This window comes from Microcebus murinus, chromosome 2 (genome assembly GCF_040939455.1).
Source record: "Microcebus murinus isolate Inina chromosome 2, M.murinus_Inina_mat1.0, whole genome shotgun sequence".
NCBI lineage: Eukaryota > Metazoa > Chordata > Mammalia > Primates > Cheirogaleidae > Microcebus > Microcebus murinus.
The window spans coordinates 30,609,117-30,623,115 of NC_134105.1; the positions used below are offsets into that span (position 1 = coordinate 30,609,117).

Sequence of the window (13,999 nt, forward strand, 5' to 3'; positions counted from 1 at the left end):
TGGCTCACAAGATAAAGCCCCAACTCCCTCACCACCCTCCTCACTGATGAGACCCGAGCCCTGCTGTGCAGATGTAGGCCCCGCAGAGGGCCCACACGTGGCAAGGCCGGTCTGTCCACTCACCACCCTGAGCCTGGAATCGGGCCTGCTCCTCTCTTGCCATTTCCCCAACACGGAAAGCTTCCCGACCACCCTCTCTCTGAAAGTCTCTTTCCCACCCTGCAACGTCCAACTCAGACGCCTTCTTCCTCCATAGAGCTCAGAGCACCACTTGTCATGGGTACCGCAGCAAACACATGGGCTGTCATTGCCTTCGACCGGCTCACATGCTCGCTTCCTAGCCAGACAGAGAGCCCCCTGAGGGCAGCCATCTGTCTTGTGGATCTTTGTGTTCAGTAACAAATGCATGCTGAGCACATACAGAAACCTACACGGCACCCCTTGGGTACACAGAAGAGGAAGGCAGAATCCCTGCTGGGAGGGGAGCCCCCGTCATGGCAGAGAGAGGCGGTACTTGCATGTTTGATCAGAGTAGAAATAAAGACAGGGTAGCACAGAGACCCATAGCAAGGGTTCCTGATGCCACAGTGGTGAGGCACTCAGCAGCAGGGAAGGAAAATCCAGAAAGAGGGAATGGCATGTGCAAAAGATTGAAGCGTGGGGTGTTCTGCACAGGGGCAGGGGCTGGGAGGAAGAGGGATGCAGATCATGGGAACAGGCTGGGCTGGGAATGCTGAGCTAAGGGTCTGGATTCATCCTGTAGGTCAGGGGTTGGCAAATCCAGCCTGCTGCCTGTTTTTGTACATAAAACTTTACTGGAACATGGCCACGCCCACCCTGTACGTATTATCTACAGTTGCTTTCACGCTGCCAAGGCAAAGCCGCAAGACAGACTGTACAGCCTGCAAAGCTTAAACCACTATCTGGTCACTCAGAGCAAAAGCCTGCCACTCCCTGCCATTGGTGCTGGAAGCTCTGGGTGCATTTTAAGCAGGGAACAGCATGGTCAGATTTGTGTTTTACTTTCTGTCACTCCAGGACAATATAGGGACAGGATGGAGAGGACAAGCCAGTGGGAAAGAGAGTGGTTGGGAGGCTGGCACAATTTTCCAGGTAGGAGATGGATATGGACAACAACATTGTTTTTTATTAACAGATTTATTGAGAGTTGTTATGTGCCCACACTGGGTTATGCCCTTTATACACATTTAATCTGCACAGTAACTGCGTGATAGAGCCAGTGCTATTTCCAACCTGCGGGTGAGGCACAGAGAGGTGAAGTAGCCTGTCCAAGGTCACACAGCTAGTGTGCAGCAGAGCCAGGATGCAAAGCCAGTGGTCCAGACCCAGGCTGGTGCCCTCGGGGCCAGGCTCGTTCAGGGTCAAGCGTGTTTGCTTGGCCACAGGTCCCTTCGAGCCTCCCTCAGAGTACACAGAACACGAGTTCTCTGAAGGAGAAAATCTGCCCCAGCCGAGCCAGGCAGGAAGTGGGAGGCAGGAGTGTGGCTATTTTAGAGAAGCGACGCGAAAAACCACGAAACTTCCTACCTGTCCCGTTTTGCTCCCATCTGTCCTCGGAAACAAGGCTGCCCCTCTCTTAGATAAAAAGGTGTTTCTCCCTACACAGTGGCTCTGCCGCTGGTGGTGGGAGAGACAGCGCTAAGCTTAGCACACGCTTGCTATTTTTACAGGACTATATAAACAAACAGGGCTATGTAAATAAGAAAAAAATGAGGTCATCCTTTTAAAATCTAAAAATGTCCCTTTTCTATGGGGTGAGCAGCACAACCTCAGAAAGGACCAGGGCTTTTCTATCCCCTGGAGGCCTCTCCAGCCCGAAGCCTCCCGAGGCCACCAGGCCTGGCTCTCTCCCTTGCACCCGCTGCAGGGAGGGCAGGCAGCTGGGGAGTCGGGACTCCTGGGTTTTATCCCTGGCTCTGTGGGCTTTGCCGCGAATGCCTAAGGCCACTGCCCAATGCCAGCCACCACCTCCTCGGGGCCCTGACATCTGACCCTCCTCAGGTCACGCACAAACACGGCCCATGCTCAGCCCTCCTCCTGGGCGAGCCCTGGCGTGGCGAGCTCACTGGCCTGGCGCCCTCGGCCATCCCTCTCCCCTGCTTCGCAGCTTGATCTTGATCCCACAGAGGCCCTTTGCACGCGGACCGGAAGTGATTTGCGTGCTCCCCGCCGCCCCCTTCTCTGCACACATCTCAATCTTGCCCCGTGCTCTTCTCGCCTTTTCTTCCAAGGTGATGGCTGGAAGTCACTAAGGCAGCGGCGGGCAGCTTAGTTTAGGTCATCAGCAACTGCTAGGACACATGCCGAGCCTCAGCAGAGGCTCACGGGCCTCTCTGTGTTCCCGAGCACTGCTTCCACTGGTGACCCCACTCCCCTCCCGGTGACCCTGCCGCTCACAGCGTCAATTCATGCCTCCCCTCCACCATCTCTTCACTTCCTCCTCCGACTCCCAGCCCCGACTCTCAGCATTCTGGGCTCCTCCGTTATCCCTAAGCACAAACACGAGAACCACCAGTATCTGCTGAAGGGATGGTTTTCAAACTATGTTCCATGGAGGTGTTCAGGAGACTCTTCCAACGCTACATGAGAATTTCATCCTAACAATACAGTTCGGGTTCTACTGAAACTGTAACAAAACAGACACTAGGCACATTAAACATGTTCGATAGCACACTGGAACACACTGACACAGCCAATGGGTACTGCCAGCTTAACTTGGTCTGGGCCTCAGATTAAGGCCTGGGTAGAACTTGAACTTCAGTGTTGAAATGTGTCTTCAGCTGGAGAGACTAGAGCCCTTTACCGGGCATCTTTGTGTTATTGTTTTTTAAATTCAGGACTACGCACGCTTACATAAAACCACGCACACAAGTACACTCTGAAGCTTCAATGATAAGAGAAAGTATTATAAGGATTAGCATGAAAATATCATAAATGATTGTGGGTCTTCCTGCCTGACTTGAGTTTGTGATTAGAAGGAATTCAAGCAGTTGTTTGATTTTGTCAGTGATGCAAAACAGAAATCCCTTCTAGACCTCCCCAAATGCTCAGATAACACTGAGCTGAAGACCACCCTGTGGCTACAAGGTAAGCTGGTAAAAATCTATTAATACTTTCATCATCATATTAATGTAATCTTAATACTGTGCAGCCAAGCAAACAAAACAAGAAAGGAAAAGGAATATTAGACATTGCAGCTGAAACAGCAGTACAGTAATCATCTAGGACAGAGGTCAGCAAACTTCTTCTGTAAAGGGCCAAATAGTAAATAGTTTTGGCTTTGCAGGACAGATGGTCTCAAGCAGCCATAGATAATGTTTAACAGAATGATGTGGCTGTGTTCCAGTAAAACTTTATTTACAAAACCAGGCAGCAGCCTGGATTCGGCCCATCGGCCATAGTTTGCTGATCTCTGACCCAGAACCTCAGCTTTCAATGTTTCTATGCATCAAAGCAGAGGCATGGCTCTACTGATGGCATTTCATAACAAATAAATGTTAAAAATTTGAACTTAATAAATGTATTCACAAACTACCACTTTAACCTGCCTTCCATTCAAGATCTGACTTTTAAGAATGCTTCCAAGACCATAAAAGTTTTAAATCTACTAAAGTTGCTCATTGCTGAGAAAATGCTGCTATGTCCATTTTTAAAGGAGATTTGTCCTCGAGTCACTCATTCAGAAATCACGTTTATGCTGGAGAGAGCCCCAGTTCAGGCCCCTTTTGAAGAAGGGCTGTGACTCCACATTTCCCTGCCCTGAAATAATTCCAGCGTAGCCACTCCCAGGCCTCCCGCCCGCCCATCACAGGGAGCGTGCAGTGCCGCGCACCTGCTGGCCTGGGCCTGCGCCCGCCTCCTCATTCTGATGCCATATACTCCAGCCCCTCCCTGGTGGCCAGCAGTGGCCACAGTCACCTGGACACTCCAGCAGCACTGAGTCAGCGCCTGTCGTTCACAGACGCTCTCTTCCCCAGACATCTTTCTGGAACTGACAACAGCTCGTTTCTCTCTGGCCTGGTCCCATCCTCTACAGATTCTTCCATGCAAGTGGCAGAGCCCACACAGACAGACGGAGAGTCTGGGCGTGACGTAGGGGAGGGCAAATGCCAGGTCTGAGAGGACACCTCCAATCTGCACACCCTGGGGCAGTTCTCCCAACAGCTCTGCCTGCATCCCTCAGAGGGTCCTGTTTCTGGGCTAGTTCAAGTGTCTACTGCACACCTCATGGAATAACCCAGACCCTGCCCTGAGACTGCCCGTGGAGACCCACCAATGGCTGTGATATGCACAGAAGGAAACGAGTGCTAAATCAAGGTAGCAAGAGGTGCCCCAGTATGCCAAGCAAGGGGACCCACCCATTATGGCACCATTGACTCCTATGAAAATGCAGATGTTCCTGCAGGGCGGGGGGGGGGGGGGCGTCATCCTTGAAGTTGCAACTGCCCTTCTTCAGGAAGCATCTTGGTGGAGAGAAAAGGGCCAGGCATTTTGTAGCCAGAGGTTCTGCCCCTTACTAGCTGTGTGACTATGTTTTCTTTTGAGACAGAGTCTTGCTCTGTTGCCCAGGCTAGAGTGAGTGACATGGCATCAACCTAGCTCACAGCAACCTCAAACTCCTGGGCTCAAGTGATCCTCCTGCCTCAGCCTCCTGAGTACCTGGAACTATAGGCATGTGCCACCATGCCCAGCTAATTTTTTCTATATATATTAGTTGGCCAATTAATTTCTTTCTATTTATAGTAGAGATGGGGTCTCACTCTTGCTCAGGCTGGTTTCGAACTTCTGACCTCGAGCAATCTGCCCACCTCTGCCTCCCAGAGAGCTAGGATTACAGGCATGAGCCACCGCGCCTGGCCTATGTGTGACTATCTTGAAATGACTGAACCTCTCTGTGTTCAGTCTCCTTATCTGCACAATAGGGGCAACAGGATCAGCCTCACCGGGGTTTGTGAAGGACCCAGATTTGTCTGTACACTGCCAGGCTGCATGTGCCACAGTGATGGTCCCTTTGCTTCACCCTGACACTGGGACTTAGCACTGGGACCTGAGGCTAGACTATGGCAGACTGTCACAGGGCTGTGACTGGGAGGGCAGGGTGGTGGCCCAGCTGCCACACAAGTCAGGAGGGCTGCTCACATTTGGGGAGGCCTTGCTGTGTGGCTGCCAACATTCATTTTTTTAAAAATACCTTCCCTGTCTCTTCACAGCAACCCTGGAAGGCGGGTACCACTGCTGGCCTCATTTACAGGTGAGAAGGATGAGGCAGAGAGATGGAGCAACTCACCTCTTAAACCAGCAAATGCCTCACAAATCCAGCAAGTGCCAGGGCTGGGATTTCAACTCACCACACCCTCTTCAGATGAGGCCCAAATGCCCAGTTCTTCCTTGGAATCCAGGCAGCAATTCCTTCACCTCCTCAGGAGGACCCTGGTCAAGGCCTGGTCTGGGGCCCAGGTGGTGCCGCTGGGTGGTGGGCAGAAGCCCAGGCCCAGCCGCCCCTATCCAGGCAGCTGCAGTGATGCCACCTCTGAGGGATGCCCGTGGCCCTGTCTCCATATAGTGAGAAAACTGGTCTCACAGAAGGGGCTGAGCCGCTGCTCACTGCGTGCCAGGCCGGGAAGTGCCCCTTGGACATGGTAGCCCACGGCCCCGAGCCCAGGACAGGATGAGTGTCTCCAGAGCCCCAGGAAGAGGCCCCAGAGCACCTAAGCCTTGGCTGTATCAGGATCAAAATACAGATTCTTGTGTCCCTAGCCCCCAAGAGTCTGGTCCAGAGGACACAGATGGATGGGCAAGGCCAGGGACCTCTTTTTTTTTTTTTAAATACCAGGCACCTCTCCATTCTCCATTATCTCCAGCCCCTTGGGAGATTCTGGCAAAACATCCAAGGACTTATTCCTGACCCAAAGAGCTTCTAAAACCTTACACCTGACCTGACCTGCAGCCTGACCACCTAACCTGAAACCACAATACATCCCTGAAAAGCTAAAAAACACACGTAAACAGACACTGACACTGGGCCCCTCCCCAGGCCAATGCAACCAGCATCTCAGGAGCTGGGGCCCTGGCATTGGAATTTTTGTAACTCTGAGAACCACTGCTCCAAACCTGACATCCTTTTGATTCTTCACAACGGGGGCTGGTGGGGGCCCTGAAGAGCTGCTGCTCTGTGCTGACCTCGCGCTGTGCTCCTGTGTCCAGGCAGTGGGTGGGCAGAGGGGGGTGGGTGGCGTGGTCTTCAGGCAAGGACCTTCGCCAGGAAGGAGGGAAGGGGGTGGAGCACTGGCTGTCTACAGGACAGGATGGACTGGACAGTGGGGAGGCTGTGGTCCTCTGAGAGGCGTTCTTGTGTTCCTTACCAGGACAGAATGGGAGCTGAGGAGCTGGGAGGCAGGACTGCATTTTGGGGGAGACGGCGTGGGGAGCAGTGGCCAGGCACTGGCGCTGAAGGTCTCTACTCCTGCCCAAGGAAGGTCGGGCACTCCCAGAGCAGCTTTCACAGAGGCTCAAGGAAGGCAATCATCATCATCATAATAATGACAATAATACGTTTTTAAGGGGAAGGACATCAGCATGCTCATGCCAGAAAGACCGGCATGGCGCCCCCCGCAAGCACGCCAGCGACAGCCTGTTTCTCACCTGTGCTGAAGGCACCACTTGCGATGACCAAAACTGAAACGCTGTTCCCTTTGAAAGCCAGCGTTCATGTCCACTCCCGCAGCGGCTCCCCTCCTACGCGCCGCTCTTCCTGCTGGAGGGGAGGGCTTGCCTGGCCAAGGCCTCCTGGGGCTCCTCCATGAGCTAGGTCGAGGCTGCTGGGTGTGTGCCTTGAATCCTGCGGGGAATGGTCGAAAAACACAGTCAAACAGCTTTCTCGGTCCATTTCTTTAGACACAGAACAACCTCTGCCTGGTCCCAGGTGGCCCAAGTCCCCAACTCCTCCCAAGCCGCTTTCCTTGGTGCAGAGCCAGGTGCCTGTGTCCCCCTGCCTTGCACACAACACAGCTCCTCTGAGCCTCTAATTTCTTCACCAGCGTGGCAGCAGAATTCTACGATGGCCCTCAAGAATTCCTGTCCCCTGGTGCTCAGGCCCTGCATCATCCCAGGACTGAGAATACCACGGACAGTTAGCTTATGTCATAGGGCATGCAGCTGACCTTAAAATGGGGATGTTATCTGGATCTGATTTAATCATGCAAGCCCTTTAAAAGCAGAGTCTTCTCCGGCTAGTCACAGAAGAGGAAGTCAGAGGGATTAGAACCAGGAGAAGGACCTGCTGTGCCCTCGCAGCCTTGAAGACGAAGGGCCGGGTGGAGAGGACCCGTGGGCAGCCTGCGGGAGCAGAGAGCACAGCAGAAAGCCAGACCTCAGTTGCAGGGAACAGCTGCAGGGAACTGGATTATGTCAACACCTTGAATGAGCTTGCAAAAGCAAAGCACACCCCAGAGCCTCCAGACGAGAACTCGGCCCACCCGCCCAGACCTTGATTTCAGCCCTGAGCAGAGAATCCCGCCACCCAGGGCCAGACGTGGGGCCTGCGGAACTGTGAGCTAGCACATGGTGCCGTTCACAGCCACTGAATGTGAGGCAGCTTGTTACACAGCAAGAGAAAACTAATACAACTTGTAAGAGTGACTCCTAGATGGGCAGGGGTGAAAATTAGATACAGTAATAGACTTAAAAGCACCTTGTATTCCCCAAATCACTAAACAAAACTGTCCAGAGCCAAGGGAGGCCTGGTTCAGGGCAGGGGGCCAATAATGGTTACTGGATGAGCAGGTGAACGAGTGAGTATCAGTTATCAGTTTTTACCATCAACTTACTAGGCTGTTGTAAGGACCAAATAAGAACATCCAGGGGAAAGTGTTTCATAAACGACAAAGCCTGAGTTGTTTTAGTCTATTGTGGCGTGGCATGTCATATCCATGCTGCACTCTTTGGACTACGCTCTGTCCGTCTGTTCCATGCTGGTGGGCGGGATGGCTGAGAATGTAGCGTCTAGGGCCAGGATACCTGGGTTCAAGTTCGGCCCTTCTAGTTATGAAAGTTGTTTCACCTTGCTGTGCCTGAGAAAAGGGGCTAAGAGGGTCAAGTACCTCCTAGCATCTTACTGAGTCTGTAGTATGTGCAAAGGGCCTGAAACAGTGCCTGGTATGACCCACATAATTGTTGTGAATATTATCTGAGTAGAGCCCAATAATCTGCGCCTGGAGTAACCTGCACACAGGTCTGGGGCACTGTCACCTTTGCCCTTATGGGCACCATGCCTTTTATTAACACAGCCTTGGAATAATCAGCGTGTGGCAGCCAGATCCCTACAGAACATACGAGTCATTGAGGCCCCACTGCCATCCCCTCCTGCCACACCTGCTGCTACAGAAACCAGCCAGCCCCGTCCTGTCCCAGGGCGGCATGGCGCCACCACGCAGTGGAGCACTGGGCCTTGCTCTGTGAATCCCAGCTGTCAGTTCCTGATTCTGTTGTCCAAACCATCCAAACTTTTCACTAGTCTGCGGGTTTCCATCACCCCCAGACATCTGACCTTAGGCCCTGCAGTACATCACAGTTACTAATCCGAGTGGCGGCGCTCTATTCCTCCCAGTGTAGAAACACCGATTTCTCAGAACATGCTATTCTACAAACGTAGTCCACAATTTCCTACCTCCAAGCCTTTGCTCAGGCAGTTTATTCATCTTGGAATGCTACTTCCCTTCCCCCTGCAGGAGGCTCAGCCAGCTCCCACAAATCCAGACCTAAGTTCTGCCTCTCCACAGTACACAGAGCACATTTGCTGTGCACCCACTATGCACAGAGACTCTATGAGCTCAAAGCCCTTCTAGATTGCACACAGCTCAGGCGGGGTCAGTCTGATACATTCCACCTCTCCTAGTACGGCATCTCACACAGTCAGTGCAGAACAATCTCTATAGCACCCAATTCGGTTCACCCATTTAACCGATGTGCATTCAGTGCCTATTGGGGGTCAGCCCAGGTCGTAGGTGCCAGGAATAAAAGATGGCAAGGATTCAGTCCCTACCTTCAAGGGGAGCACAGTGGGCTAGTCAATTTTGATGGTGTCTGAATATGAGAGAGAGGGAGGGAGGAGAGAGAGAGAACAGAGAGAGGGAATATTTCAAACAAAGGGAGTAGCGTAGGCATAGCCAGAGGACCCCGAATGGCCAGGATGTTCAAGAAATTGCATGCTGTCCATTTGGCTAGAGGTAAGAGGCAGCAACAGGTACTGAGGGAAGGGCTGACAGGGACAGAGCATGACGGGTTGGACCGATGAAGCGACTTGGACGTGGTCGTGCTGTGGAGCGAGGCCATAAAACGGCTTTAATCAGTGGGTCATGTGGCCACGATAAGGGGCGAGGCTCCAGGAAAAGACAGACCAGGTGAAAAGAGAGAGACTTCTGCAGGCCATGAGGCCAGTGTCCTCTGAGCACCGACTGTGCCCAGTCTTCTCTTCCACGGTAGGTCTGAGAGCCTCCCTGCCACGCCCATGTCCAGGTCTCCGGAAAATGTCACACACACCTGAGGGTGTGAATAGCAAACAGCCCATTTGTCTACCTCATTCTTCTCCCCCAAACGCCACTGAGATGTACAAATAGGAACAGATCCCTAGTAGCACCGGCTAGCCAGAAAGTCCGAGGGAAAACAGACAAGCGGGAGTGACAGGAAATCTAATCAGAACTAGGCTGGCCTTACTCAGCCTGGGCAGGGAGGGCGCACCTGCCAAACACCCAAAACTGGTCCAGAGGCAGGACCTGCCACAGGGCAGGCTAGAGGGACTCCCAAAACTGAGGAAAAAGAGTGAATTCCCTGGGTTTCCTAAGAGACCAAAGTGGGAGCTGGCAGTGGGGGGAGGGTACTGAGAACAGAAATCACACCTAGCTACCCTCACACCTGCTGTCTTCAATTGCATGCTTTGCCTATCCCAGATTGCCTCCTGCCCTGGCAAAGGGCTCGACTGTTCATTACAGAAACTTCCTGAAGGATCCATCCACTCTTCAATCAATAGCTGGTGCCCTAAGATTCATTGAACCCTGAACTGAACCTTAGTGCTCCTAAAAGAAAGGATTAACAAATCTGACCACATGAAAATATTAAGCACTACATGTAACAGAAGACCCCAATAACAGGTAAAAAGTAAATGACAGATTAGATAAAAATATTTGCAATATATATATATATATATATATGAGTCAATATCCATAATATGCAATAAGCACCCACAAAACTATAAGAAAAGACATGTAGCCAGCAAAATGGAGAGAGGAAATAAACAGATCACTATTTAAGAAATAAAAATATCTCATAAAGATATGGCCTCCTTAATATTAACAGATGTATGTTAAAAGTCAGTATCTTCTTTCCCCAGTTGGTTAGCAAAGAGGAAAATGATTGCTACCATCAAGTGTAGGATTAGCCAAAGAATACTTCTCAAACATTGCTGCTAGGGAGTAGATTAGGAGATTTTTTTTTTTTACCATATCTACCAAAATTTATGTTGACCCCACGGCTTTGCAGGTTTGCACATACATCATCATGCAAACACACACAAGTGCACATGTGTGGATGATCGCTGTGGCACTGTTTTTAACAGTGAAGATGGAAGCGGCTTTCATATCCACCAGCAGAGAATTAGTTTAATAAGTAAATGGCGATAAATCCACCTAATGAAATAGTAATGGGCCGATAACTTTTCTTGAAGATAAACGTAGACGCTTAGCAGTAAGGGAGATTCATTATGACTTCGCCTACGTGTGGAGTAGGAGCTTCAGCACTCCTCACTCGCGGCCGTCCTTCCCCTTCACAGCCTGCCGGATGGGATGGAAGGCGCCACCGCTGCCCCCATCTTCCTCCTGAGACCTGGAGAGGCTCAGAGCCTGAGCAGAGGTGAACCTTTGGTCTGTGTGACCCCAGAGCCGCGCTCTCGGCGGCGACACGTTTCCTCTCAATAGGATGGAGGGAAGCAAAGTCACGGACGCACACACATCTGTGCAGCTGTGACTGTAGACAGGACGTGCAGATACGTGCCAAGCTGTCTGCTTGTCCTAGAGGGGACTGCACGGTGAGTGAGGTTTGGAACCTGCATTTTCTTCTTTAAACATTTCTATACTGTTCCCTTTCTTTCTTTCTTTCTTTTTTTTTTTTTACAGTAAGCATGTATCAATTTTATAATTTAAACATGATATAAAAGTATATAGATAGAAAATAGAATGGTGGATGTCCAGAGCTAGGGGCAGGGAGGGATGGGGAATTAGTGTTTAACGGGTTCAGAGCTTCAGTTTTACAAGCTGAAAAGAGTCGTGGGGATGGATGGTGGTGATGGGTGCACACTGCTATGAATGCATTTAATAACACTGAACTGTACATTTAAAAATAGTTAAGATAATGAATTATATGTTATGTGTATTTTAACACAATAAAAAAATGGAAAAAAAGTGATATAAAAGCGTCTTTTGGCCAGGCACAGTAGCTCCTATCTGTAATCCAAGCACTTTGGGAGGCTGAGGTAGGAGGATCACTTGAGGCCAGGAGTTCAAGACCAGCCTGGGCTACACAGTGAGACCCCATCTCCATGAAAAATAAAAAGTCAGCTGGGCATGGTTGCATGTGCCTGCAGCACCAGCTACTTGGGAGGTGTAGATAGGAGGAACATTTGAGCCCAGGAGTTCAAGGTTGCAGTGAGATACGATCATGTCACTGCGCTCCAGCCTGGGTAACAGAGTGAGGCTCTGTTTTTTAAAAAAAAAATAATAATGTCTTCATTTTAGAAAACAGTTGAATAGGGAAGGGCTACATCTGCAGGCCCACTCACACTCCCCACTCCCACCAAAGCACCACGGCGAGGCCTTTGCTACCAGGTGGCAGGAGCCCCACATCTGGCCTGGGCATCAGGGGTTGGCTTCACGGCAGCTGATCAAAAGTTAAAGGAAAACCTCAGATGCCTGAGGGGCCAGCCTCACTCCAAGTCACAACACAGCTACTTTCCAAGGGCTGGTGAGGAGGCCCAGGGGCCTTCGGGCCCTACATCCTGATCCCTGAGAAGGACGAGGGGCAAGGCTGGCGCCAAGGCCCCAGCCGCCCTCCTGACACACACCCCACGCCTCCGCTCCGAACAGGACATCCGTGGACGGGCCACGGGCCAGCACGTGAGAAGCTGAATTTCATCTGCTTGGGGCAAGCACCTGTGGGATGAATCTTTCTATTTTCAGGTTCATTTACTCTTGTGGTCTACGGACCAATAAGAAAACATGAAACTCCAAGCCACTGGGACACACATGGCAGAATCGTATGGCAGAGTCCCAGTGGACCACCTGGGGCACTGGCAAGCGGGAGGGGGACAGGGAGGATCGCCGGCATGCCTCTTTACCCAGCGCCAGGGAAGGAGTGTGGGATAGCACGGAGTCAGCCCTGACATCACCAGGAGGATGTGGCTTCAGTCCCTGGTTTTATCTCTTAATAGCCGTGTGACCTCAGCTGAATTACTTAACCTCTCTGAGCTTCGCTTTCCCCATGAGTCAGAAGTGAAGAGCATCACCCTCCCTGGGTTTGTCATGTGGGTCAGATGAGACAAAGTGTGTGTGAGATTGGTGTGGGCCTAGCATACAGGAGGCACTCAATAAATGCCCATGCCCTTCTTCAGTTATGGTGGGGGACCTTCCGAGTCTCCCTCTCTCTGTCAACCTCCCCTCCCTCTGGCTCCTGTTTCGGGGCTTGCGAGGTCAGCCCTGCGAGGTTCCCTGTCTTCTTCCTGCAGTCAGCCTTCAGGATCTCCCTTTCCTGGGGTGCCCACCTTTGCTTCCCATGCCTGGGTCTGAGGACGCTGTCACGTGCATCTGGCAGTCGGGAGACTGCTCTGGGATCCTCCCTGATCCCTGGCTGCGTTCCCCGGATGAGAGGCTTCTCACTCACATGGTGGCTGACTCATGGGTGAGTGAGGTGTCCCCCACAAGGAGAACGGGCAGAGAGAAACGCAAAGGAGCTCAGAGTCTTTGGTAGGGACAAGATATGCTTTGAGGGTACCTAGGCAATGTTTTCCAGGAAAGGCAGGGGTTTAAAAATAGAGAATGGTGAGACATTTCCATCTGTATGGAGGATAGAAAGGGGAACTTCAAGTGCAAAGCAATGGATTCCACTTAGTGACAGGCAGGAAGACCCTGCCCCATAAATTCTGCATTTGTTGGGATTATGCACAAGAAATGTTCGTGATTTTCAGGCACTTAAGGGAAAAGGAAGGGAGATCCTGCTGGGCTATGGAGGGCCCAGCGCAGGAGTCGAGAATTTGGAGGGGGAAGAAGAGGAGCAGGGGAGACCAGATGGGCTGTACTTTGAGGTCAAGGTGTCGACAGCTGCCAGGGGAGTCACTTCCTGCCGTAGCAGGCCACGCCTCGTGAGGGGCACAGAGAGACACCTTCTCCCCTCTTTGAGCACCAGAGAAAGCCCACGGGACTGCCCCACGTTTGAGGTCCAGCTGCATCCAGTGAAGTGACCTTTGACAAAACACTCCCCACCACTGGGCTAGACACCAGTGTGCAAAGGTGAAGAAGGCCTGGCCCCTGTCTCAGGGTGTTACAGACCTAGTTAGGAAGACAGGAAAAGGGTGATTGCAGCATTTTTGCTCAAAGAACCCCAAACCTCAGCTGCTTCCCCCAAAGAAGGCATATAACATGCCCAGTTTGTAGAGACAGAAGCCAGGGGTAAGAGAGGAACCCAACATGTACTGAGTGCCTACCATGTGCCAGTGCTGCCCCTACATTGTCTCACTGTCACACTACTGCCATGGCAGGCTCCATCATCACCATCTGATAGCTGAGGAAACAGGTTTTGAAAACAGAGAGATGTGGACAGCCTGGAATAGCAGAAGGAGATAGGGCTTTGGCATTACATAAAACTGGACACAACCGGTCATTATGTGGCCTTCGTCAAGTCACTGAACACCTGTGAGTCTCAGTTTTCTCATCTCTCA

General features: G+C 51.6%; 1 protein-coding gene across 2 annotated transcripts in view; it reads right to left on the reverse strand.

Annotated features, from left to right (window-relative positions):
* Positions 1-13,999, reverse strand: part of HIVEP3 (HIVEP zinc finger 3) — a 470,759-nt gene that overhangs the window by 93,690 nt on the left and 363,070 nt on the right. For both annotated transcript variants that reach the window (XM_075997106.1, XM_012735840.2), the window contains one exon: positions 6,664-6,859. The gene's annotated coding sequence lies outside the window, so the exon portion shown is untranslated. The remainder of the gene's footprint in view (positions 1-6,663; positions 6,860-13,999) is intronic.